Raw genomic sequence first — 27,250 nt, 5'->3', positions numbered from 1 at the left:
CTTCAGTTTGGAGATTGTCGGCATTCTTGGAGGTAAATGCACATGTGGTAGAATGAAAAGCATTCTTACTTTGCTACGATTTGAAAGAGTTACTTTTACTTTGAAAAAAATATTCTGAGACATTGATTCTGAACATTTTGGGACTTGTGGCAACATTATTGGGTTAATTTTAAACGTATCCTATTCTGAATCCATCAGAGTTCTTAGTTGCCAACATCAGAATCTACTCTAGTTAGTTTAAGGAGTTTATTCAAAATTTTAAATAGCTTTTGGAGTCTTGGGGAGGGCCAGAGAGCCAGTCTTGGAGGCTACACAGCTGGAGAAGCAGGCAGAGCGCTCAGATGTCCCATAGGACTGTTCCAGAGAAAGCTCCCTGCCTCGGTACTTATGATCCTGGAGGCACCATTCAGCTCTGAGTCCGTGCAACCAGCTCACTTTATCATTATTTTAAAAAATCAACAAATTTGGATTTGAACATCTTATAACAGTCTTTAATATGTAATGGACGATGATATTCCCTTACTGATTGAGTCAGTTTGAGTCAGGCCAACCCCTCACTTTCAAAAGGAGGAATGGAGGCCTAACAAGATGATATGACTTGTGCAAGGTCTTCTGAGTCTCAGGCCATTATAGAGGGTGAGGAGGGGGAGGGGATGGGTCTGCTCCAGTCTGTCAAGAGTGTTGAATTAAAAAGATATTGTTGGGCTTCCCTGGTGGCACGAGGGTTAAGAATCCGCCTGCCAGGGCAGGGCACACAGGTTCGAGCCCTGGTCCGGGAAGATCCCACATGCCACGGAGCAGCTAAGCCCGTGCACCACAGCTACTGAGCCCACACGCTACAGTTACTGAAGCCCGCGTGCCTAGAGCCCGTGCTCCACAAGAGAAGCCACCGCGATGAGAAGCCTGTGCACTGCAACGTAGAGTAGCCCCCGCACGCCGCAACTAGAGAAAGCCTGCGCGCAGCAACAAAGACCCAATGCAGCCAAAAATAAATAAATATTTTAAAAAATTTTTAAAAAAGAAATGGTAAAATTTATTTTAAAAAAGACATTGTTAAAAAAACTTAAAAAAATTTTTTGGACTCCCCTGGTGGTCCAATGGTTTTTTTTTAAAATGATTTAAATATATATACTTTCTAAAGTAGTTTTAATGTCACAGAAGTGGCTTTTCAGTGTGCAGCAAGAGAAATCAGAGGTAGCTAAGAAAAGGCCCCACCAGCCTCAGGTCTCCTAAGCCTGTGGAAGGCCAAGGCAAGCTGAGCCCTGAGCAGCCGGTTTAGCAGCCATGAGAAAGGCCCTGAGTTCCTCAGGAAGAGCCAGGAGGCAGTCCCCGCCCCTTGGAAACCTGGTTTCCTACGGGGGTACAGGCATCTCTGGGCCCCCGGCTCACTGCTCCAGTGAAAATCCCCTCAATGCCCATTCATTTAATGCCTCCTAGGGAAGCGCGGCTCTCCCTAACAGGCAGGCTAGGGGGCTGAGGCAGCCTGCCTTTGCTGCATGGTCCTGGGGGACTGGGGGTGGGCCTGGCCACGGGAAGGGCTCAGTCAGCAGGCTTATCTTCTCGTAGGAGGGTGAGGAAGTGCTGGCCTCCCTCACAGAGCAGGCTGTGTTCAGCCCGGCACAGCACGAGCCAGGGTGGCCCCAGCGGCTCCTGCTTGCTCACCAGGGGGAGGAGTTCGGCCATCAGGACCTTTTCCAGGTGGATCTGCTGGTGCCGCATGGCCCCCCCGCAGCCCGAGGGCCGCCGGGGTCTGCAGCTCCTGGGTACTGTGCACCGCTCCCGCAGCCTGCGGAGACGCTGCCCCGCGATGGCCTGCAGGCCCTCCGGGGTGAGCAGGCAGCGCTACTCCTGTATCCAGTCCTTGGGCTCTGCCGTGAGCTGTTCCGCATTCGAAGTCTTAGCAGCAAGCAGGCCTCCTGTAGGTGCCGCAACTCTGCCTCCACCTCCGCGGCGCTGAGCCTAGAGCCGGGCCAACTTGAAGTTGTCTGCATTTTCCGCAGGAACTGGGTTTTGGCGGTGGTAGCAGCATCCACAGAATCACTGGTCTGTGCAGAGCTGAGCTGGGCCCACAGGCTGGGATGCACACGTGCGCAGCCCGCAAACCAGAGAGCAACGTGGTGACCCCAGCCAGCTGGGCTGGGCCACGAGAAGTAGGCAAGGGCCAGGGTAGCGGCCCCAGCCTGCGCTGTCCGGCTCTGCTGAATGTCAGGAGGGGCCTTTGGGGGTCCTGGGGAACTGAGGGGACACTGTCCGTGAAAAGGGTGACAGAGCTGACCCACTCTGGGAAATGCTAGGAGAGAATTCAAGGGAAAAAGGGGAGAGGAGCCAGCAGTGACTGGTAGCCAAGATGTCTGGTGAGAGCTCTGGGTGCTGGCTCTGTACCAGGCCCAGCACAAGCACCCGAAAGGCACTACCTTGTTTAAGCCCTACAGCACCTCTAGGAGCTGCTACTATTATTGTCGTCTCCACAAGGAAGACAGATGGGGACTTGGAGACACGGAGTGCCTTGTTCAAGGTCTCACAGCTTGAGACAGGCTGAGCTGGGGGCCTCCGAGGCCGCTGGCTGAGTGAGGTGACCACAGCCGTCTTAGGGAGGCTGACTCCTAACGCGGAGAGTGTGTCGCCACCCAGCAGAGAAAGCCAAGGGACCCGTGGGAGAAGTCTTACCATCGGGAAGCCTCGGCCTCCCGGCTCTCCACGCTCCCCTGGTCTCACCTCCCCCTCCTCGTCCCCCTCCCCCAGCCTCGAGGCTTCCGGGAAGCCGCTTTCCTGAAGGCCTCGGGCAGCTGCATCCTGTCGGAGAAGCCGGTGCCCAGGACAGCTCTGTGTCACTCGGGGGGCTCCAGGCCCCACTCCCTACTCGGAGCCCAGTGAGGGATGAGGCTCACCCACCCCTCAGGCAGGGCTTCCAGGGTGACCCCAGGCGCCAGCCCAGTTCAGGTCCCACCTGGCAGGGAGGAGAGAAAGCGGAGCCCAGGCCTTCGAGAACTCATGTGGAGCCCCGGGGCTGGGTGGATAAGTGGATAGGGCACAGGACAGGCCCCAGTGCATCAAACGTGGCACCTTCACAGCCAGCTATTCCACTCTGCCGGCTTCCGGGCTTGGGCCTCATGGGGTGGCATCCTGGGGCCCCCCTGGCCCACATCCAGCTCAATGCCCTGCCCTCCCTGTCACTCTTGCTGCTGCCAGGATCTGATCAGGTAGAGACAGTAGTTCCTCCAGTGAGGGTCTGGGAAACGCACCCCTTATCCTCGAGTGTAAGAGCTTCTGGGGCCTGAGGCACAGCCAACGGGACTATGTGTTGGTCCCTGCGGCCTGGTTCAGGCTTGGTGGCTCCGGCCCCTTCCCCATACAGGCCTGATGCCCCACTGACGGAAGCCTGCTCTCAGGGAGGTCCTTGGCAGGCCCCCTGGTTTGGTGGATGCCCCTGGGGGCTCTTGTCTCTGATGGACGGCTGTCAGCCCTGCGTGAGGCCCTGAGGGGGCAGAGGCTCTGGTGGCAAGGGAAGCGGCCGTGGACGCAGACTTCAGGCTGGGGGCCTTGCCCTTGTCGCCTTCTCCAGCCTTTGAGATGCCTTTTCGCACCCGTACAGCCTTCTGCAGTGCCTGGGTCAGAAGCTCCGGCTCCTTGAGGTCCTGCGGGCTGGGTGTGCTTGCTGCAGATGGGGCCTCTTCGTTCGTTTCTGGCCCTGGGCTGGGCTCCGGAGCCGGGGCCTCGGCTGGTTCCCAGGCACTCAGCAGCCGCCGGGAGCCTCGCAGGCTCCGCTCCAGCTGCCGCTGTCACTCGGTGCAGGAGTCCAGGGCGTCATGCAGCTTGGCCACCAGCCTGGAAGGGACGCACCCGAGGCTCAGCAGCCTCGGACTGCGCCGCCTCCCGCCCCCTCCAGGGCGTGGAATCCACCGGTGCGAGCAGCCGGCAGGGTCCAGTGGTTAAGACTCTGAGCTTCCTCTGCAGGGGACACGGGTTCGATCCCTGGTCGGGGAACTAAGATCCCACATGCTGCACAGTGTGGCCAAAAATTAAAAAAAAAAAGACATTTTTGGACGTCATGGATATCATCGCTAAGCTCCTTTCACTAATTTGTCACGGAGACAATAAGGTTCCGATCTCTCCCCTACTTCGACCTGACTCTGGCACCTTGGGCCACCCCTCTGCCTTCAGTGTCATCTCTAATATCCCTGGAGAATTGATCTTGAGCCTAATAACAAACTCCCATTTATTGAGCGCTGTGCTAGGTGCTGCGTGTGCGCCGTCTCATTTAGTCCTTACATCCACACAAGGAAGCAGATACTTTCATTAGTTTCATTTTATGGATGGGGACACCGGGACCAAAGGGGTTCAGAGCCTTGCCCAAGGGAGTGAAAAATTTGACCTGCCATTCAAGTAGCACTGGCCCTTAAACTCTGCCTCTCCATCTTTATGGGAAATTCTAGCTTTCATACTCCACTGTCCTCTGATTCAACCTTGATACCTCAGTGGGAAACGAGTGCCCTGTTGCTCCTGTAAGCCCTATAATCGCCCACTGAACCGCACTCTTTCTGGTTTCGGCCTAGCGTGATGTAATGACACTTGGCTCTTTGATAGGGAAGAGGTGAGGATGAACGAGGTGATGATTGGTAAGTGTTTTGAGGCTGTCGAAGAAAAGCTTGGTGTCGTAGGCTTCCACATGGGGAAAGAATTATTTTTAATGGGAGTGAGAAACTGATGAGAATTCAGCAGCGAGAGCCATGTTGTTTTTAGGGGATGGTCTCCGAAATCAAGAGCTGTCATTTTGCTTAATGATTTCAAACCTGAATAAGCAGTATAACAAGTGAGCCTCAAACTCAGTCATTCAACCAAAAGGCAAACAATTTTGTAACCAGGAGATAGGGGAGCTTTACAGCCTTTAAACAATATAATCTGAGAGCACCCCCGCCATCTTACCAACTGGCAACACGGAATACGTGGGTTTTAATCATTACACTGTGATAGCTGAACAGCCAGCTGGTAGGAAGCTTAACTCTGCTTTATTCCCAGGGGAAAAAATAAGTTTAGCATCATGTGGTGTGTTTATTTTATTTATGTTTTCAAATCGACTGCAAAGTATTTTTCAAATGCTATAAACATAGCAGTCAATTAACACCCTCTTTTTTTAAATTTTCTTTTTTATTTTCTTTTTTTGAATTTTACTTTATTTGTATACAGCAGGTTCTTATTAGTTATCGATTTTATACAATTAGTGTATACATGTCAATCCCAATCTCCCTGTTCATCCCACCCCCGCACCCCCACCCCCGCCACTTTCCCCCGTTGGAGGCCATACGTTTGTTCTCTCCATCTGTGTCTCTATTTCTGCCCTGCATACCGGTTCATCTGTACCATTTTTCTAGGTTCCACATAGAACCTAGCTATTCCTGGCTATTGTAAATAGTGCTGCAATGAACATTGGGATGCATGTGTCTTTTTGAATTATGGTTTTCTCTGGGTATATGCCCAGTAGTGGGATTGCTGGGTCATATGGTAATTCTATTTTCAGTTTTTTAAGGAACGTCCATACTGTTCTCCATAGTGGCTGTATCAATGTACATTCCCACCAACAGTGCAAGAGGGTTCCCTGTTCTCCACATCCTCTCCAGCATTTGTTGTTTGTAGATTTTCTGATGACGCCCGTTCTAACTGGTGTGAGGTGATACCTCATTATAGTTTTGATTTGCATTTCTCTAATAATTAGTGATGTTGAGCATCTTTTCATGTGTTTGTTGGCAATCTGTATATCTTCTTTGGAGAAATGTCTATTTAGGTCTTCTGCCCATTTTTGGATTGGGCTGTTTGTTTTTTTGATATTGAGCTGCATGAGCTGTTTATATATTTTCGAGATTAATCCTTGTCCGTTGGTTCGTTTACAAATATTTTCTCCCATTCTGAGGGTTGTCTTTTTGTCTTGTTTGTAGTTTCCTTTGCTTTGCAAAAGCTTTTAAGTTTCATTAGGTCCCATTTGTTTATTTTTGTTTTTGGGGTTTTTTTACATCTTTGTTGGAGTATAATTGCCTTACAGTGGTGTGTTAGTTTCTGCTTTATAACAAAGTGACTCAGTTATACATATACATATGTTCCCACATCTCTTCCGTCTTGCGTCTCCCTCCCTCCCACCCTCCCTATCCCACCCCTCCAGGTGGTCACAAAGCACCGAGCTGATCTCCCTGTGCTATGCTGCTGCTTCCCACTAGCTATCTATTTTATGTTTGGTAGTGTATATATGTCCAGGCCACTCTCTCGCTTTGTCACCGCTTACCCTTCCCCCTCCCCATTTCCTCAAGTCCATTCCCTAGTAGGTCTGTGTCTTTATTCCTGTCTTAACACCTAGGTTCTTCATGACATTTTTTCCCCTTAGATTCCATATATATATGTTAGCATACGGTATTTGTCTTTCTCTTTCTGACTTACTTCACTCTGTATGACAGACTCTAGGTCCATCCACCTCATTACAAATAGCTCAATTTCGTTTCTTTTTATGGCTGAGTAATATTCCATTGTATATATGTGCCACATCTTCTTTATCCATTCATCCGATGATGGACACTTAGGTTGTTTCCATCTCCAGGCTATTGTAAATGGAGTTGCAATGAACATTTTGGTACATGACTCTTTTTGAATTATGGTTTTCTCAGGGTATATGCCCAGTAGTGGGATTGCTGGGTCATATGGTAGTTCTATTTGTAGTTTTTTAAGGAACCTCCATACTGTTCTCCATAGTGGCTGTAGTAATTCGCATTCCCACCAGCAGTGCAAGAGTGTTCCCTTTTCTCCACACCCTCTCCAGCATTTATTGTTTCTTAGATTTTTTGATGATGGCCATTCTGAGTGGTGTGAGATGATATCTCATTGTAGTTTTGATTTGCATTTCTCTAATGATTAATGATGTTGAGCATCCTTTCATGTGTTTGTTGGCAATCTGTATATCTTCTTTGGAGAAATGTCTACTTAGGTCTTCTGCCCATTTTTGGATTGGGTGTTTGTTTTTTTGTTATTGAGCTGCATGAGCTGCTTGTAAATTTTGGAGATTAATCCTTTGTCAGTTGCTTCATTTGCAAATATTTTCTCCCATTCTGAGGGTTGTCTTTTGGTCTTGTTTATGGTTTCCTTTGCTGTGCAAAAGCTTTTAAGTTTCATTAGGTCCCATTTGTTTATTTTTGCTTTTATTTCCATCTCTCTAGGAAGTGGGTCAAAAGGATCTTGCTGTGATTTATGTCATAGAGTGTCCTACCTATGTTTTCCTCTAAGAGTTTGATAGTTTCTGGCCTTACATTTAGGTCTTTAATCCATTTTTAGCTTATTTTTGTGTATGGTGTTAGGGAGTGTTCTAATCTCATACTTTTACATGTACCTGTCCAGTTTTCCCAGCACCACTTTTTGAAGAGGCTGCCTTTTCTCCATTGTATACTCTTGTCTCCTTTATCAAAGATAAGGTGACCATATGTGCGTGGGTTTATCCCTGGGCTTTCTATCCTGTTCCATTGACCTATATTTCTGTTTTTGTGCCAGTTCCATATTGTCTTGATTACTATAGCTTTGTATTATAGTCTGAAGTCAGGGAGTCTGATTCCTCCAGCTCCATTTTTTTCGCTGAAGACTGCTTTGGCTATTCGGGGTCTTTTGTGTCTCCATGCAAATTTTAAGATTTTTTGTTCTAGTTCTGTAAAAAATGCCGTTGGTAATTTGATAGGGATTGCATTGAATCTGTAGATTGCTTTGGGTAGTATAGTCATTTTCACAAGATTGATTCTTCCAATCCAAGAACATGGTATATCTCTCCATCTGTGTCATTTTTGATTTCTTTCATCAGTGTCTTATACTCTTCTGCTTACAGGTCTTTTGTCCCCCTAGGTAGGTTTATTCCTAGGTATTTTATTCTTTTTCTTGCAATGGTGAATGGGATTGTTTCCTTAATTGCTCTTTCTGATCTTTCGTTGTTAGTGTATAGGAATGCAAGAGATTTCTGTGCATTAATTTTGTATCCTGCAACTTTACCAAATTCATTGATTACCTCTAGTAGTTTTCTGGTAGCATCTTTAGGATTCTCTATGTATAGTATCATGTCATCTGCAAACAGTGACAGTTTTAGTTCTTCTTTTCCAATTTGTATTCCTTTTATTTCTTTTTCTTCTCTGATTGCTGTGGCTAGGACTACCAAAACTATGTTGAATAATAGTGGCGAGAGTGGACATCCTTGTCTTGTTCCTGATCTTAGAGGAAATGCTCTCAGTTTTTCACCATTGAGAATGATGTTTGCTGTGGGTTTGTCGTATATGGCCTTTATTATGTTGAGGTAGTTTCCCTTATGCCCACTTTCTGGAGAGTTTTTATCACAAATGGGTGCTGAATTTTGTCAGAAGCTTTTTCTGCATCTATTGACATGATCATATGGTTTTTATCCTTCAGTTTGTTAATATGGTGTATCACATCGATTGATTTGCGTATATTGAAGAATCCTTGAATCCCTGGGATAAATCCCACTTGATCGTGGTGTATGATCCTTTTAATGTGTTGTTGGATTCTGTTTGCTAGTATTTTGTTGAGCATTTTTGCGTCTATGTTCATGAGTGATATTGGTCTGTAATTTTCTTTTTCGTGTGGTGTCTTTGTTGGGTTTTGGTATCAGGCTGATGGTGGCCTCATAGAATGAGTTTGGGAGTGTTCCTTCCTCTGCAGTTTTTTGGAAGAGTTTGAGAAGGATGGGTGTTAGCTCCTCTCTAAATGTTTGGTAGAATTCACCTGTGAAGCCATCTGGTCCTGGACTTTTTGTTTGTTGGCAGATTTTTAATCACAGTTTCAATTTCCTTACTTGTGATTGGTCTGTTCATATTTTCTATTTCTTCCTGGTTCAGTCTTGGAAGGTTGTTATACCTTTCTAAGAATTTGTCCATTTCCTCCAGGTTGTCCATTTTATTGGCATAGAGTTGCTTGTAGTAGTCTCTTAGGATGCTTTGTATTTCTGCAGTGTCTGTTGTAACTTCTCCTTTTTCATTTCTAATTTTATTGATTTGAGTCCTCTCTTTCTCTTTTTGAGTCTGGCTAAAGGTTTATCAATGTTGTTTATCTTCTCAAAGAACCAGCTTTTAGTTTTATTGATCTTTGCTATTGTTTTCTTTGTTTCTGTTGCATTTATTTCTGCTCTGATCTTTATGATTTCTTTCCTTTTGCTAACTTTGGGTTTTGTTTGTTCTTCTTTCTCTAGTTCCTTTAGGTGTAAGGTTAGATTGTTTATTTGAGATTTTTCTTGTTTCTTGAGGTAGGCTTGTATTGCTAGAAACTTCCCTCTTAGAACTGCTTTTGCTGCATCCGATAGGTTTTGGATTATCGTGTTTTCGTTGTCATTTGTCTCTAGGTATTTTTTGATTTCCTCTTTGATTTCTTCAGTGATCTCTTGGTTATTTAGTAACATATTGTTTAGCCTCCATGTGTTCGTGTTTTTTATATTATTTTCCCTATAATTGATTTCCAATCTCATAGCGTTGTGGTTGGAAGAGATGCTTGATATAATTTCAATTTTCTTAAATTTACCGAGACTTGATTTGTGACCCAAAATGTGATCTATCCTGGAGAATGTTCCATGCACACTTGAGAAGAAAGTGTAATCTGCAGTTTTTGGATGGAATAGCCTATAAATATCAATTAAATCTATCTGGTCATTTAAAGCTTCTGTTTCCTTATTTATTTTCATTTTGGATGATCTGTCCATTGGTGTAAGTGAGGTGTTAAAGTCTCCCACTATTGTTGTGTTACTGTCGATTTCCTCTTTTATAGCTGTTAGCAGTTGCCTTATGTATTGAGGTCCTCCTCTGTTGGATGTATATATAATTGCTGTATCTTCTTGGATTGATCCCTCAATCATTATGTAGTGTCCTTTATTGTCTCTTGTAACATTCTTTATTTTAAAGTCTATTTTATCTGATATGAGTATTGCTACTCCAGATTTCTTTTGATTTCCATTTGCATCGAATATCTTTTTCCATCCTCTCATTTTCGGTCTGTATGTGTCCCTAGGTCTGAAGTGGGTCTCTTGTAGACAGCATATGTACGGGTCTTGTTTTTGTATCCATTCAGCGAGGCTGTGTCTTTTTGTTGGAGCATTTAATCCATTCGTGTTTAAGGTAATTATCAATATGTATGTTCCTGTTACCATTTTCTTAATTGTTATGGGTTTGTTTTTGTAGGTCCTTTTCTCTCTTGTGTTTCTCATTTAGAGAAGTTCCTTTAGCATTTGTTGTAGAGCTGGTTTGGTGGTGCTGAATTTTCTTAGCTTTTGCTTGTCTGTAAAGCTTTTGATTTCTCCGTTGAATCTGAATGAGATCCTTGCCGGGTAGAGTAGTCTTGGTTGTAGGTTCTTCCCTTTCATCACTTTATTTTATTTATTTACCAAAAGATTAACCATGTTTGATTTTTTTTTTGGTCTGAAAAGTAACTGCCTTATTTTTTTTTAACATCTTTATTGGGGTATAATTGCTTTACAATGGTGTGTTAGTTTCTGCTTTATAACAAAGTGAATCTGTTATACATATACATATGTTCCCATATCTCTTCCCTCTTGCATCTCCCTCCCTCCCACCCTCCCTATCCCACCCCTCTAGGTGGTCACAAAGCACCGGGCTGATCTCCCTGTGCTATGCTGCTGCTTCCCACTAGCTGTCTATTTTACGGTTGGTAGTGTATATATGTCCATGCCACTCTCTCACTTTGTCACATGGTGCCACTCCCTTCTGGCTTGTAGAGTTTCTGCTGAAAAATCGGCTGTTAACCTTATTGGAGTTCCCTTGTATGTTATTTGTTGTTTTTCCCTTGTTGCTTTCAGTAATTTTTCTTTGTGTTTAATTTTTGCCAGTTTGATTACTGTGTGTCTCGGCATGTTTCTCCTTGGGTTTATTCTGTATGGGACTCTCTGCGCTTCTTGGAGTTGGGTGGCTGTATTCTTTCCCATGTTAGGGAAGTTTTCGACTATAATCTCTTCAAATATTGTCTGAGGTCCTTTCTCTCTCTCTTCTCCTTCTGGGACCCCTATAATGCAAATGTTGTTGAATTTAGTATTGTCCCAGAGGTCTCTTAGGCTGTCTTCATTTCTTTTCATTCTTTTTTCTTTATTCTGTTCTGTGGCAGTGAATTCCACCATTCTGTCTTCCAGGGCATTTATCCGTTCTTCTGCCTCAGTTATTCTGCTGTTGGTTCCTTCTTTTGTATTTTTATTTCAGTTATTGTATTGTTCATCTGTTTGTTTGTTCTTTAATTCTTCTAGGTGTTTGTTCTTTCATTCTTCCAGGTCTTTGTTAAACAGTTCTGGCATCTTCTTGATCTTCGCCTCCATTGTTTTTCTGAGGTCCTGGATCATCTTTACTATCGTTACTCTGAATTCTTTTTCTGGAAGGTTGCCTATCTCCACTTCATTTAGTTGTTTTTCTGGGGTTTTATCTTGTTCCTTCATCTGGTACAAAGTCCTCTGCCTTTTCATCTTGTCTATCTTTCTGTGAATGTGGTTTTCCTTCCACAGGCTGCAGAACTGTAGTTCTTCTTTCTTCTGCTGTCTGCCCTCTGGTGGATGAAGCTATCTAAGAGGCTTGTGCCAGCTTCCTGATGGGAGGGACTGGTGGTGGGTAGAGCTGGGGGCTGCTCTGGTGGGCAGAGCTCAGTAAAACTTTAATCCTCTTGTCTGCTGATGGGTGGGGCTGGGTTCCCTCCCTGTTGGTTGTTTTCCCTGAGGCGACCCAGCACTGGAGCCCGCCTGGCTCTTTGGTGGGGCTAATGGCAGACGCTGGGAGAGCTCACGCCAAGGAGTACTTCCCAGAACTTCTGCTGCCAGTCTCCTTGTCCCCACGGTGACCCACAACCACCCCTTGCCTCTGCAGGAGACCCTCCAACACTAGCAGGTAGGTCTGGTTCAGTCTCCAATGGGGTCACTGCTCCTTCCCCTGGGTCCCAGTGTGCACACTTCTTTGTGTGTGCCCTCCAAGAGTGGGGTCTCTGTTTCCCCCAGTCCTGTCGAAGTCCTGCAATCAAATCCCACTAGCCTTCAAAGTCTGATTCTCTAGGAATTCTTCCTGCTGTTGCTGGCCCCCCAGGTTGGGAAGCCTGACGTGGGGCTCAGAACCTTCACTCCAGTGGGTGGACTTCTGTGGTATAAGTGTTCTCCAGTTTGTGAGTCACCCACCCAGCAGTTATGGGATTTGATTTTATTGTGATTGCGCCCCTCCTACCGTCTCACTGCGGCTTCTCCTTTGTCTTTGGATGTGGGGTATCTTTTTTGGTGAGTTCCAGTGTCTTCCTCTTGATGACTGTTCAGCAGTTAGTTGTGCTTCCAGTGCTCTTGCAAAAGGGAGTGAGCACACGTCCTTCTACTCCGCCATCTTGAGCCAATCCTAAATAACGCCCTCTCTTAAAAACGATATGTAAGCTCCTTGGAAGATACAAACAGGGCTTATTGAAGGGAAGTTAAGTATGGGGACCTGGCTTTCAGCTCTTCTCATGCTCAGAGGAGCCAACAACACATGCTTTGGGCTAGACCCTACGTCTACTAACACCAATGCCATTCCTCACTGGGGCATTCATTGCTTCAGACATTTTATCCACCCCTCAGGCCCCAATTTCCGTTAGATCTCACCTGCTTTTTCTCTCAAGGCACCTTGAACTTTCCCTTATAAACTTATCCATAATTTTTCTTCATTACTTGTTAATGCGTGCCTCTCCCACCATACTGTAAATTCCATGTATGTGTACCCAGTACCAAATGCAGACTCTGTTACATGGTGAGTGCTCAATAAATATTTGTGGATCTGTGTGTTCCTGTGGAGAACGGGGAGGAATGGGTGAGAATCTAAAAAACAATTTTAATAGGACTGAAGATCTTTCATCTTTCCGATCTCTTCATAAAAACGTATGTTGCCCAGCTAGGTTGTGATTTTAGAAATTTGTGCTGCAGGAGTCGGTGAGGGATGTCTCAAGTTTGTCTTCACGTTACTGAACCAGAGTGGGTCCACTTGCCCATGTGCAGTAAAGCCTATCTACTGACACTGGGCTGTGGTGAGTACAGTGCAGTGTTTATTGCAGGGTGCCAAACAAGGAGTCCAGGTAGCAAGTGCTTAAAAGACCCAAACTCCCTGAAGGCTTTCAGGGAAATGTTTATAAAGACAGGGTGAGGAAGGGGGGTTGTCAGGTATGTGATCAGCTTGTGGACACTCCTCTGATTGGTTGGTGGTGAGGTAATCGGGAGTCAACATCATCAACCTTCTGGTTCCAACTGGTGTGTGCTTGTGGGCAGCATACAGTTAACTTCTTCCACCCGGTGTGAGTTTCGGTATCTGCAAAACAGCTCAAAGGACGTGACTCAGAATATTATCTATAGCCCTTGAGGAATTAAAGGTCCTTGACTTTTTTTACTGGCTAAACTGTTATTTTTTTGTCTTGCTTGTATTTTTTCCTTACTTTCTTCATTTTCTCACTTCTCTGATTAAATTTATTCTTTGACAAAAGTTTTTCTACAGGCAAAAGGTAGGAGGAGAACATGGGGGGAATTCTGTTCTGGGAAGGCCCCATAGGGTCCTGTTCGGTTACATTCAGTCCTCTGATGCCATTTAGTTCATGCCCAAGATATATGCATATGTATACAAGGCAGTGACCAAGAAAGGGGGATTTACAGTCAGAAAGATCTCAGTTCAAATCCTCCCACTATTTGGTGGTCATGTGATTTTAGGTTATCATGGCAGCCATGAAAGGGTGCCGCTCTGACCTCCTGCTTCAGGAGCATAACTGAGGGCCCAGCTCCTGCCCCTCCGGATTCACTGCTGCATTTGCACCTAGGCTGTGTTTCCCATGGGCTGCTCCCAGCCAGTGAGTAAGCGCAGTCAGAGTACTAGGGCAGGCCATCCCAGGGACATGTGGGACTCCTCCAACGGGCCACCTTGGCTGCAGGACTCCTCGTTGGCCTGGCTGAGACTTTCCTAGAGGTCCTTCTATGTCTCCTCCACAGGGTCCAGACTGGCATCGCCACCTGAAGGCGCGCTCTGCCTTCTCCTGCCCCCTCCTCTGAGCCTTTCCCCAGCACTTCCCCCCATACGGTTCTTGCACTTTTTTTTTTAAACATCTTTATTGGAGTATAATTGCTTTACAATGGTGTGTTAGTTTCTGCTTTATAACAAAGTGAATCAGCTATACATATACATATGTCCCCATATGGTTCTCGCACTTCTAATCCCATCTTGGCGTCTGCTTCTTGGAGGACCCAGTGAATTAACACAGCTAGTCACCTAACCTGTCTCTGGCTCCGTTTCCTCATCCGTTAATTCCCTTTAGGGTTGCAGTGAGGATCAATGTGAATAACCTCGGAAACGTGGCCGGCATCCTGCACACAAGAGCTATCATTCATTCCCAGCTTTTCCCAGCCTTCACATCGCCCACTCCTGCTCCTTCCCACTGACTGTCTCTATTGCGGTATCTTGTAGCTCTTCCCTTCGGTTCCCAAGGTATCAACTAGCTCGATGCACCCCTCCCGCCCCCCACAATTCCCCTGTGTTAATATACTAACAAGAGCAGTGTTTTAACATGAGTCTTCTGTGGCATAACCTGTAGTCATTGTAATGATAGAACAGCTTAAACAAGTCATGAAATGACGATGTATCTCTGGCTCCCTCCTAAGTCCCCTTTCTGCCTCTCTTTCTGTTCTGACTCCTTCAGTGCTGGGAGGAATAGACTTTAGCCGTCTCTTCTCTGCTCCCAATAAAACCTGTTGTCACGGAGGACGAGCCAGTGAGGGTGCCTCGTGTCTCTTCTGTATTTAGCTGCCTATTCCTCCTGCCCATAGGATGGGCCCCCCTGCAGCTGAGGGTAGGAGCGATGGCTCTGGCTGCCTCTCCACACTGCTCTGGATCTTGCTTTAAGCACTTCATTCCCAAATGGCAGCCCCTCCTTTCTAGATGGGGCCTGAAGTCCTACTTGCACCAAAGTGGTGGCCGAATCGAGTCGCTCTTGCTTATCTCTGCTTCAGGCACAGCACGTAGAAGGCTCTGCTTGGTAGACAGGATGGCCTTAGTGCAGGCAGCTGGTGGGCAAAGTCCACCCTCTCCTCTGCTGCTGGAGCCCCTCAGAATGTCTCCTTTGCCATCTAGACCTCTCTGGGCTGGCCCGTGGCAACTCATAAATGCCCTGATCCTCTAGGGCAGACGTGCATTCATTCAGCTGGACTTCTGAACTAGGGCTACACTGAGTGTCTTCGCTTAGTTCTTAGCTGAATTGAACTTTCTGAACCTTCTGGAATCTCCCCGAAAACACCCAGCCCTAACCCTTCCTTTCAGTATTTTCTGTTGCAGCGGTACATATTAGAGTTCTCGGCAACGTTTTACCAAAAACAGCCTTCCTCTTTAGAATCCAACAGCCCGGGAGCTCCTTTAAAATGGGCTGGGAGGACCGTGCGCTGCTTCTTGGCCTTTGGTAAGCCGCTATTTCCGAGGCCTTCAGGACTCGCACGCCTGGGCTCGTTGCCCCACCCAGAGTTCGACAAGTGAAAAGTTGAAAAACAAAGAATGATGAGACAGAGAGAGTAAACGCTGCTTATTGTAAAAAGTCAAACCGTAAAGAAGCCTAGGGAGCAGACACTGTGGGTGCTCCGCCCGTATCTCTTGGCCTTCACCATTCCCGTGCATGCTTGTGGCTTCCTCCTCCAAGCCCCCGTGACTGTCATTCTGAGGGCTTCCTTGGGCTTGCCCAAGCACAGGCAGAATGGGGAGTAAATGCCCCGCGAGCGGCTCTGAACCATTGATGGCAGAAGCTGGTGTATAACTACTCCGTCTTCCTTCCCCCTAGGGTGGGACGCGTCTAACGCAGGTTCTACACCAATTTCCAGTTGCCTCAGTTGCCCACAGTGATGACATGCTTGCTAACACACCCCCACTTCCCTCCTAGTGCTTCGTGAGTCTCTCTCTCATTTCAACTACTCACATCCAATCCTCATCTCCAGGTCTGCTTCTAGAGGAACCCAACCTAGAACAGCCCATATACTCTACAATATTGTCTGAAAATAGCCCTTCACATTGCTTGCAGCAATGAACTCCCTTTTTTTTTTTGCCCGTATACCTTCCTTAGTATGCACCCCCATTATATTCATACTTGTTTATTTATAAATGATATCCTTTCATTAACCAGTATATTAAGTCATGGGCTATACCTCGGGCCAGCTTTATATCCATATTTTTAATAGGTACCTGGATAATTTTGAGTTCTCTGAACAACCTCTTTTCAGATCTGACTAGATGGTCATTGTTTTGACTTCAACCATGGTGGACAAAGAAGGTTCTAGAAAGTGGAGAAATGCATCATTTGTTGCATTGTGAGAAGGAGAACTCATTTTCAGGTTGTTTGATTTTTCTTGCCTTATTAATATTATTTCCAAGCAGGGTTTCCTTTGTGGGATTCTTCAAAGTCACCTGTTTATTTTATGAGGGCTGGTTTCATTATAACTGGAGACTAGAATCTGTAAACACACTTTACCTTATAAATGTTGCAAAATGCTGAAAGTAAATGACGAGGCTTATCATCCCTTCAATTCAGGAATTCCCACTCTGTCTTCAAAATCATTTGAGGAGTCTTGTCTTGCGACTGTCTGACTTCCAGACAGGGGCAGGGTGGTGGCATGAATCTATATATTACCTACTAGTTGAGTTTATTTTCTTATTCTTTGGATCAAAAATAAATCTAGTCGAAGTTAGCGTCTTTCCCTCTCCTGCTGCAGTGGATCATCTTGGCCACCCCTTGAGATGTGCACCCCTCCTTTGGGCACCACAGGTTTGCTTGCATCTGTTCCGCATTCCTCCGCCTGTTCTTCAAGAGCTTCCCTGCCCTGCACCCACCTCTCCAGGACACGCTGTTCCAGTCAGTCCAGCCTGTTCCCTCCTCTAGCCCTTTGTTTGTTCCCAGTTGTGCCGTGGGCCCTCCCTCCCGCCCCAGTTCCATCCATGGTGTTTTCATCTTTCCTTTCCCATGGGCGTCCTCACTCTGCTCCAGACCCCTGGAACATGTCTAGCCCTCACCACACTTTTTTTTTTTAATGCACCACCTTCTTATTTGTCTGTAACTGGGCTCTAACAGCTGCCCACAGGCTAGAGCCACTTGAGTGCAGAGAGGACAGAGAGCTAATTGGAGGTGACGCTTAATCTTATTAAGTGGCACTGGATCCTACATCCCATAACCAGCCCAGGGGCCCGAGGATCCTCTGGGCTCTGCTCTTCCGGCTCTCCCAGCGTCTGTCTCCTCTGGTAACTGGCTGGGGAGTGTAAATATTAATTGGTCTATGGCACGCAGGTAGTAAGGAAGCCATAGAGAAATTACTCCAACTCCTAGCTGAGAGGACAGAACAGTGCCGGGCTCAGGGTGAATTAGGCTACGTTCCTCGTGGATTACAGCTTCTGTTCTGCCTTCCAGACTGAGTCAAACACATTCATAATAAGACTTTTTGTTTTAAGCCCACATTTATTTTTTGAAACTAGATCTCCGAAAGCATAGAACTAACCTACTTTTTTTTTTACAGCTTTATTAAGATATATTTCACATACTATATAATTCACCCACTTAACGTGTACAGTGGGCTTTAGTAAATTGACAGAATTGTGCAGGCAGTTCATGTGATGTTCAGTTTTACGTGTCAGCTGGGCTAGGCTACAGTCTCCAGTTATTCAATTAAACGCTAATCTAGGTGCTGTGTGAAGGTGTTTTGTAGATGTGATTAAAGTCCACAATCAGTGAACTTTAAGTAAGGGAGATTATTTTAGATAGTCTGGGTAACCCTGATTCAGTCAGGTGAAAGGCCGTAAGAGCAGACCTGGGGTTTCCCAGGAGAAGAAGGAATTCTGCCTGCAGACTGCAGCTTTAGCTCGTGCCTGGGAATTCCAGCCTGCTCCTCCTGATGGCAGGCCCTATGGATTTCAGACTTCCCTAGCCAGCCCCACAATCGCATAAAGTAACTCTTCATGCAAGTAGAGTCCTAAACACTGGACCACTAGGGAATTCCCTAAATCTCTTAATATATGTCTATCATTTATATGTTTCTGGTTGAACCCCGATTGATACAAACTCACTTTGAAAATACAAGAACAAATTTCCATTTTCCGTAGGAGCCTGCTTTTCTTTTCTGGGATCTCTTGCAATCTTCTCCCCTTTTGCTCTGTGTTCTTAGGGTGTTTCTATCTTCCCTCCTGCCCGCAGGGGCTAAGTCTTGGATTTAATCTTCATTGTATGTAGGTACGGTCAAAGAAATTTTCACCACCACAACAGTTTGTTTGGACTCTATTTGAAATCTTTCCTCTTGCCATTTCCACTAGAAGGTAAATTTCATGGGGAAGGGGGAAGGATCTTAGTCTGCTCTGCTTATTAAGATAGCTCAAGAGCCCAGAACTGTGCCTGACACATGGTAGATGCTCAGTAAACATTTGTTGAATGAATGAATGCCCACAATGGCGTGTAAACTTGAAAGAAGGAGAGGTTTTTCTTTTACATCCTCCATAAAAGCCTAACAGTGTAGAAGCATCGAGGTACTTGTGGTAAATTACAAAAATGGCCACAAATCCTTCCCTTCTCCTAAAAGCTGGAGTCTATTTCTCCATCTCTCAAATCTAGGCCTGGCTATGTGAATTGCTTTGGTCAATAGGACATGAACAAATGTGATATAAGCAGAGACTTGAAAAGCGCTTAGGTATTAGGGCTTGGAATTGGAACTCTAACACGACCATGAGCTAGCCTGCTATTGGGTGACAGGCTACAAAGAGAACCAAGGCATCCCATCTGACAGTGTACCAACCACCAGACATGAGAGTGAGGCCATTCTAGATCATTCAACCAGCTGCCAAACTATAAGCTGAACACAGACACGTGAGCCAGTCGAGATCAGAAGGACTGCCCAACTGACCCATTGGCTAGTGAGCCAAATAAAATGTTTGTGGTTTTAAACTGCTAAATTGAGGTCATTTTTTACACAGTAATAGATAAACGATACAGGACTCAATACATTCCCAGGTTCAGATAAAGATACGTCATCCCAGTTCGCAAATATTGTGTGCCTGCTATATGCCAGGCTCTGTGCTTGGCTCCAAGAATAAGAAGATTAAAAGATGTGGATCCTGAAAGCCTCCTTAAACATGACACCAAAAAACAAGTGACTAAAGAAAAAAATGGATAAATTGGATTTCATAAAAATCTAAAACTTTGGGGCCTTAAAGGGCACCATCAAGAAAGTGAAAAGACAACCCACAGAATGGGTGAAAATATTTACAAATTATGTGTCTGATAAGGGACTTGATTGCAGAATATATAAAAAACTACCATTCAGTAATAAAAAGTTAACCCAATTTAAAAATGGGCAAGGGATCTGATTAGACATTTCTCCATAGAATATATACAAATGGTAATAAACATATGAAAAGATGCTCAACATCATTAGTTATTAGAGAAAAGCAAATCAAAACCACAATGAGGTATCACCTTACATCTGCTAGGATGGCTATAGTAAAAAAGACACACAATAGCAAGTGTTGGCGAGGATATGGAGAAATTGCTGGAGGAAATGTAAATGTTAAACACAGAGTTACCATATGACCTAGTCTGGATCGTACTCTGACACCAGTCAACCAATTCTCCAATTCCCCGGACACCAATTGGATGTCCAACAATTCAATTTAATTCTGAAACTAACTACCTGGAGTTAGTGACAGATTCCACAGATTTAAGGGTTCAGTCCCACCAGACTGCCCCCGATGCCAGAGCAATGTCCTGGGCCACCCGTACTTCTGGCTGTAAATTGTAGGTTCCCACGACCCCCTCCTTAAGTTCAATAGTTTGCTAGAATGGCTCACAGACTTCAGGGAAATACTTTACTTACATTTATGGCTTTATTATAAAGGATACAACTCAGGAATAGCCAGATGGAAGAGATACACAGGGCAAGGTATGGAGAAGGGAGGGAACATAGAGCTTCCATGCCTTCTCCAGCCACACCACCGTCCCAGCGAGTCCATGTGTTCACCAGCCTGGAAACTCTCCAAATCTCATTGTTCAAGAGTTTTTTATAGAGTTCCATCTCCAGCCCCACCTCCCTTTCCCAGAGGGGTTGGTGGGTGGGGCTGAGAGTTCTAACCCTCTGATCACTTGGTCTTTCTGGTGATTGGCCGTATCCTATAGCTATCTGAGGAGGGGGCGGGTCCCACCCTAAGTCACCTCATTAGCATACACTCAGGTGTGATTGAAAGGGGCTGGTTGTGCATAGCAACCCCCCCCACAAATCCTATCACTCAGGAAATTCCAAGGGTTTTAGGAGCTCTGCCAGGAACTGTGGGCAAAGACTAAATATATTTTTGTATTATATCACACCCAGAAGTTCCACTCCTAGATATATACCCAAGAGAAACTAAAACATGCATCCACACATAAACTTCTATGTGAATGTTTACAGCAGCGTTATTCATAATAGCCCCAAAGTAGAAACAACCCAAATGTCCACCATTTGAAGAATGGATAAGCAAAATATGATATATTCATAAAGGGGGATATTATTTAGCAGTAAAAGGAATGAAGTTTGATAAATGCTATAACATGGATGACCCTTGAAAACACTACGCTAATGGAAAGACGCCAGACGCGCAAAAAACATACATCGTATGACTGTATTTCGATGAAATGTCCAGAATAGGCAACTGTATGGAGACAGAAGGTAGATGACTGGTTGCCAAGGGCTGCGGGGGTTGGCAGGAGTGGAGACTGACTGCAAATGGCTACGGGGCGATAAAAATGTTCTAAAATCAGTTTGTGGTAGTAGTTGTACAACTCTTTGAATATACTAAAAGACATTAACTTGTACACTTCAGATGGGTGAATTGTATGGTATGTGAATTATATCTCAATAAAGCTCTTTTCACAAAGTTGAGCAAGTTGGCCAAAGGCGAACAATTATTAGTAGATAAGCTGCGTTGGGACTTGAGTCCAGGTCCTATCTGCACACTGTCTTTCTTTCTGTTTGTATCTCAGTTATGCCTAACATTTATTTATCTCAAGACCAGTGTGCATAGAAAAATGCATAATAATATCTAACACATGTATAACGATGTTTTATAATCCATCTTCTTTTTTTAACTTTAAAATAGCCTGCGAGCACTTTTCCATGTCATGACGTAGTCTTCTACCACATAAAATTTAATAGCTACGTAGTATCCCGTTGTATGACTGAACCTTCATTTGTCCAACCAGGTCCCTATGATTTGAATGGTTTCTAATATGGGGCTATTATCAAACTCAGTGCTATAAACAGGCTGGTGGGCTTTCTATTTTTGATAGCGTCTATGACCTTTCTTCACTGACCAGTGTAGGGTTTCTCTCCTTATAAAACTTTTTACTAAAGCATGATGTACATATATAAAAGTGCCCATATCGTAAGTGTAGAAGTAGCCATGTCTCAGAAACAGCACCCCTGTGTAACCAGCGTCCAGTTGAAGAAACAGAACATGACCAGCACTTCAGAAGCCCCCTCCTACCCTCCGTATCTTTTTTCCTTCTTCAGTTGAATATCAGGTGGCAGTACATCAAATTGGCAAATCCAACACCCCCCTTTGGAGCAGAGCCAGTGAAGACGTCACAGATTACTGCTTAACGTGCACTTGTGTCTCTCTATTCTGTTTGTGCCTTGGCTGTCCCGCTTTCAATGCTCTGATGTCTAGTAACCTTAATCGTCACCGGAGCATCACCTCGACCTTGAGTTTCCACGTTTCGGGTAGCTTCAGGCGCTGAGTGGGCAGCTGGCGAGTTAAGCTGGCATGGGTGAGTGGCATGACCAGGCATGTCGTGCCACCTTCCCCGGCCTACACGCCTGACAGCGTGTATAAGGAGGGCCTGAGCCCTGGTTGTGAGCGAGGGCCAGACGTTCTGTACTAGTGGATCTCGAACTTGGCTGCATGTTGGAATCCCTGGAGGGCTTTAAAATATAATGATGCCTGGGACCCACCCCCAGAGATTCTGATTTAATTGGGTTGGAGTATGGCCTGGACACGGAGATTTTTGTTTTAATACCCCAATGATTCCAAAAGGCAGCCAAGGCTGGGAACCCACGCTCTCCACTCGGATTCTCTTTGGCTTTTGTGGGTGTACTGCTTGGTGTCAACATTAGCTGAAGATTAAATGCCAGACCTCATTGACTCCATAATATTTTTGTAATTCACTGCAACTGTTTTTGGCTTTCTTTAGAGGGTTTGTGCAATACTATTTTGACAAACATCGCACTCTCTTAGATTGAACTGACATTCTCTGAGATGGCTGTGGGTATACCAGGTCATTTAGCCTGAATGGGAATTAAGATGTCTTAAAACAATAATGAGTTACCAGAGTCACTCCTTAAGCATATTTATGAGTTTTCCTGTCTCTCCCGCTGCTGATGGGCCTTGGTGTAATAGTGTGCTCACCGGAAGAAACGATGGTTTCAGATGCGTAAATTACACAAGGGAGATTTGCAAAGCCATCATGCCTGATCCATCTAAATTGTTCCCTGTTTCCTGCAGAGGATACCAGCCTTTAGAAGGGCACTCTGCAGGCAGGGGGGACTTTCCCAAGCAGAGGCCCAGAGGGCATACCTGAAAGATGGTTAAAGAAAGTTTCTTTTATAAGTTACCTTCAAGAGGGAAAAGGAAATACCTGGTTTATGATCCAAAACCAATGGGCTGAGCAAATATCAGACAAAGGGAAGAGAAAGGAGTCTGAGCAAAGCGAGAAGGGAGATGAGTCTGGAGTAAGGTGGTGCTTCCAGGGTGTCCCCAGTAGAGGGAACAATCAGCTAGCTTACCTGGTGGGGTTGTTGGCAGGTGTAAGCAGAGCTACCCAGGTACTGAGACACAGGGAACAGGAGCAAGTGTCATCCGTGTTAGACAGAAAGGGTAATAAACAGTGAAGGCAAGAGTGCAGATATGGAAACGCCTCCTGATTCCCAGGGAAATGTCATGCTCTCCTCAATTTCACCCTCCTAAATGTTTGCACGAGAATGCTGATGCATGGGCTGGAGTGCCTAGGAACCCCATCCTTTCTCAAGGAGCGCTTGGTGGACCCTGGCCAGAAGGTCAGCTCCAACAGAGCTCACAGCTGATGATACGCTTTCCCACATGATTTCGAAGCAGTGGTGGGTTCTGTCTTGTATTTATACAACCAACGGAAAGAATCTATTTTGGAGAAAACAGGCAAAGAAGGGAGCTGAGGATAGTAATTTTGTACCCTGCTCTGTAATTTAGTCTGGTGTTCTCTGCTGAAGGAGAAAATAGTCCCTGTGTTAACAGACAGGAGAGGATGAGAGAAAGGTGGAGCAAGGAATTTGGACCCTGGTCCTGGAATTTTCAATGTGTTAGGAAGAGAGGAAATACTTTGAACTTTTTTTTCCCATTTTAAACATCATAGAAAGACATTGCTTATTTGTGGAGGAGATAGATGTACAGATTCGGCTATAGATGGATGGATAGATAGATAAATATAGCAGGGTGGGCAGTGTAACAACAGATAGATGAGAGGAAGTGAGGGTATTGGCCAAGAGCATAGATTCTGAAGACAGACTGCTGCCTGTGACAGTCACAGCTGTCACTAATAAGTGACCTTGGGCAGGTTATACAACCTCTCCGTGCCCCAGCGTCCTCATCTGTAAAATGAGATAGTAAGAGTCCATACCTCATGGAGCCTGGCACAAAGTAAGCCAATCAAATTTCACTTTAATTTTATTATTATCAGGATATTACGAGAGAACTGATGAGGACTATCTACCCCAGCCTGAGGAAGTCAGAGAGAATCACCTCCCCGATTAGGGGAGGTGGTAGCCTGGGCTGAGTCTCAGATGATGAATATGAATTGGCAAGACAGGACGGAGACAGAATTCTCAATCTAGGCAGAGGAGTGGGGTCTGCGGGTGAGAAACATGTTTGTAAGGAAGGTTGTTAAGTGATTTGTATTTTTTGAATCATAATTCCCTCCATGTTTGAAAAATAGGTGAACATATATGTGGAAGTCACAATGTGGTTTTTGGTTTTTTTTTCCTTTCCCTTCCAGTCCACAGGATGACTGCAGTGTAAGGAGGTTCGGAAACATCTTGTAATATCTCCTAGTCTCCTCCCCAGGGTCTGTAGTCTACAGTTTGGAAATCATTGCTGGAGTCTGCTGTATCCTGGACTCAGGTCCTGCTTTCCTTCGACAGTGCTATCCACATGGAGAGCCATTGAAGGTTTTCAAGTGGAGGAACCGTGGGGAAAAGGATTACTCATCATCCATTTCAACGTCCTTTCAGTGTGCCTTTACATGTAGCAGAGTCTACAAATCTGAAACTACATTTCCCAGACTCCCTGGCAGCTGAGTAATTTCGGTTCCACCAGCCAGATGCGGTCACATGAGACAAATTCAGACCTCTTCCAAGTGGGGAAAGAGGCATGGTGGGAAGCTTATGTTTTGCGGGTGCATCTTACAACAGATCTGGTGTGCCTCTGAAGCCAGTGGTTCCAGCAGTGGCTTCCTGAATCCCCACATCACATCTGAGGTCGGGACCCTGGGGCCAGCTGCTGCGAGGGCAGCTTGCCAGTTTGCTTACACAACACTTTCCTGAAGGTGGTGGTTTGCTGTCAGGAGAACCAAGTTAGCACACGTCTGGGTTCTGCTGTATCCTGGACCCAGGCCATGCTTGATTTCCACCTCTCTCCAGTGCAGCGCCAACCCCACTTCCCCTGTCTCCTTTCCCCTGCCCATGGCCCTTCCTTAGAGTCCCCTGGTCTCTACCACAGCTTTGAGAAGGGAATCTGCACTGGCATCTCGGTTACTTTCCTCCCAGGAGGCACCTGGGCTTCTTATGCAAATTTCTCTCCTCCCACTTATGCAGATTTGACCATTCCCCTGCCTTTAAGCTAGTTGTTTGTTTAACCTTAAAAAGAAAATAAAAAAGGACAATTGCCTCCCCAAATACCTTGCCACAAAGTGATGCCACTTGGGGCGGAAAGAGTGATATAGTCTTGTGGGGAGATGCTGATACAGCAGGCCAAATGATCAGGTAAATAAACTAACTGAAATGGACAGGCAGGAACTTCCAGATAATTTATAAAGAAAGCAAGTCGTGGCCAGAGTAAGGAGCTGTCCTCTGAAGCAGAAGGAATAATCTTTCAGGATCTGGAACTTAAAGGGAAGTGAGATAGAGTAAACGATAGCTCTGACCTGGGGTGGGGTGGGAGAGTTTCCAGTCTCCACAGTGTCCCCACGTGAACTGTAGGGGTCTGCTCTGCCCTCAGAGGCCTGGCCGAGGGCCCCAAGAGGGGGCTGAAATCCAGGCCAAGCCCCCCCTCGCCAAACTGGGGTCCCCAGCATGGGGCTGTGTGCTCCCAGAGGAAGGAATGGGCCCCTTTTAAAATCCACATTATGGTAGTTCTATTTGTAGTTTTTTAAGGAACCTCCATACTGTTCTCCATAGTGGCTGTACCAATTCACATTCCCACCAGCAGTGCAAGAGGGTTCCCCTTTCTCCACACCCTCTTCAGCATTTATTGTTTCTAGATTTTTTGATGATAGCCATTCTGACTGGTGTGAGATGATATCTCATTGTAGTTTTGATTTGCATTTCTCTAATGATTAATGATGTTGAGCATTCTTTCATGTGTTTGTTGGCAATCTGTATATCTTCTTTGGAGAAATGTCTATTTAGGTCTTCTGCCCATTTTTGGATTGGGTGTTTGTTTTTTTGTTATTGAGCTGCATGAGCTGCTTGTAAATTTTGGAGATTAATCCTTTGTCAGTTGCTTAAAAAACTACAAGTAGAACTACCATACAACCCAGCAATCCCACTACTGGGCATATACCCTGAGAAAACCATAATTCAAAAAGAGTCATGTACCAAAATGTTCATTGCAGCACCATTTACAATAGCCTGGAGATGGAAACAACCTAAGTGCCCATCATCGGATGAATGGATAAAGAAGATGTGGCACGTATATACAATGGAATATTACTCAGCCATAAAAAGAAACGAAATTGAGTTATTTGTAGTGAGGTGGATGGACCTAGGGTCTGTCATACAGAGTGAAGTAAGTCAGAAAGAGGAAAACCAATACCGTATGCTAACACATATATATGGAATCTAAGGAAAAAAATGTCATGAAGAACCTAGGGGTAAGACGGGAATAAAGACACAGACCTACTAGAGAATGGACTTGAGGATATGGGGAGGGGAAGGGTAAGCTGGGACGAAGTGAGAGAGTGGCATGGACATATATACACTACCAAACGTAAACTAGATAGCTAGTGGGAAGCAGCTGCATAGCACAGGGAGATCAGCTCGGTACTTTGTGATCACCTAGAGGGGTGGGATAGGGAGGGTGGGAGGGAGGGAGCCGCAAGAGGGAAGAGATATGGGAACATATGTATATGTATAACTGATTCACCTTGTTATAAAGCAGAAATGAACACACCATTGTAAAGCAATTATACTCCAATAAAGATGTTAAAAAAAAGAAAAAGAAAATCCACATTAATGGGTCATAGGGGCCGTCCTAGTTCCCGGTGATGGGACAGAGAGAGAGGCCCAGACACGCCCGTGTCAAAGCCTCCTGACAGCTGGAAGGGTACTCCCTCCCCAAGCCTCCAAAGCATGGCGGGCGACTGGATGTGCAGAGCTGTGTGCCCAGCCCTCTCCCAGCTCTGCCTGAGACAGCAGTTTGCCCTTTGATTACATAACCACACGGAAAGGGCGAGGTGGCATTGACTTTGTTATTGTTTCGTCTGCCAAGTGTTTTCAAGCCATAAACTGCGCGTTAGGAACTCTGCGATCCTTCTTGGGACTTTGAAAACTGCTTAGGAAGAGTGTTTCCTGTGGTGAGAGGGTGCAGAGGAGAAAAAGAGGAGGAGACGCAGTCCTCTTGGAACGCAAACTGCCACTTTCTAGAGTGACTAACCGCGTTTGGCCTTTCCTTCCTCACCTGGGGAACATGTTCGACAAGTATAAAACTGGAGCAGGGTGTTTGCAGACATGCTTTGAAGGTGCCAGGCCTTCTGCTGTAATAGCACTGCAGACCGTGTTTTCTACTGCCCGGAGCCACGTCCACCCAAAAACACAACAGGTCTGACCAGAGTGAGCCGCTTGGGCACGGAGGCCCTCAGCCTGCTGTTAAGTGGGCGGCAGCTCCGGGAGGGCGGGCGGAGCAGGCAGAGAAGGACGTGTCAGTAGCAGCCCTGGGGCAGGAAAAACGAAAGTGCACACGAG

General features: G+C 45.6%; 1 pseudogene; it reads right to left on the bottom strand.

The window, feature by feature from the left end:
- Positions 1-1,539: 1,539 nt before the first annotated feature.
- LOC132418246 (tubulin epsilon and delta complex protein 2-like) lies at positions 1,540-5,361 on the bottom strand (annotated as a pseudogene).
- Between the last annotated feature and the right edge of the window lie 21,889 nt (positions 5,362-27,250).

Source organism: Delphinus delphis, chromosome X, assembly GCF_949987515.2.
Source record: "Delphinus delphis chromosome X, mDelDel1.2, whole genome shotgun sequence".
NCBI lineage: Eukaryota > Metazoa > Chordata > Mammalia > Artiodactyla > Delphinidae > Delphinus > Delphinus delphis.
The sequence above is the reverse complement of the archived record's forward strand: the minus strand, read 5'-3'. Positions and strand labels throughout refer to the sequence as shown.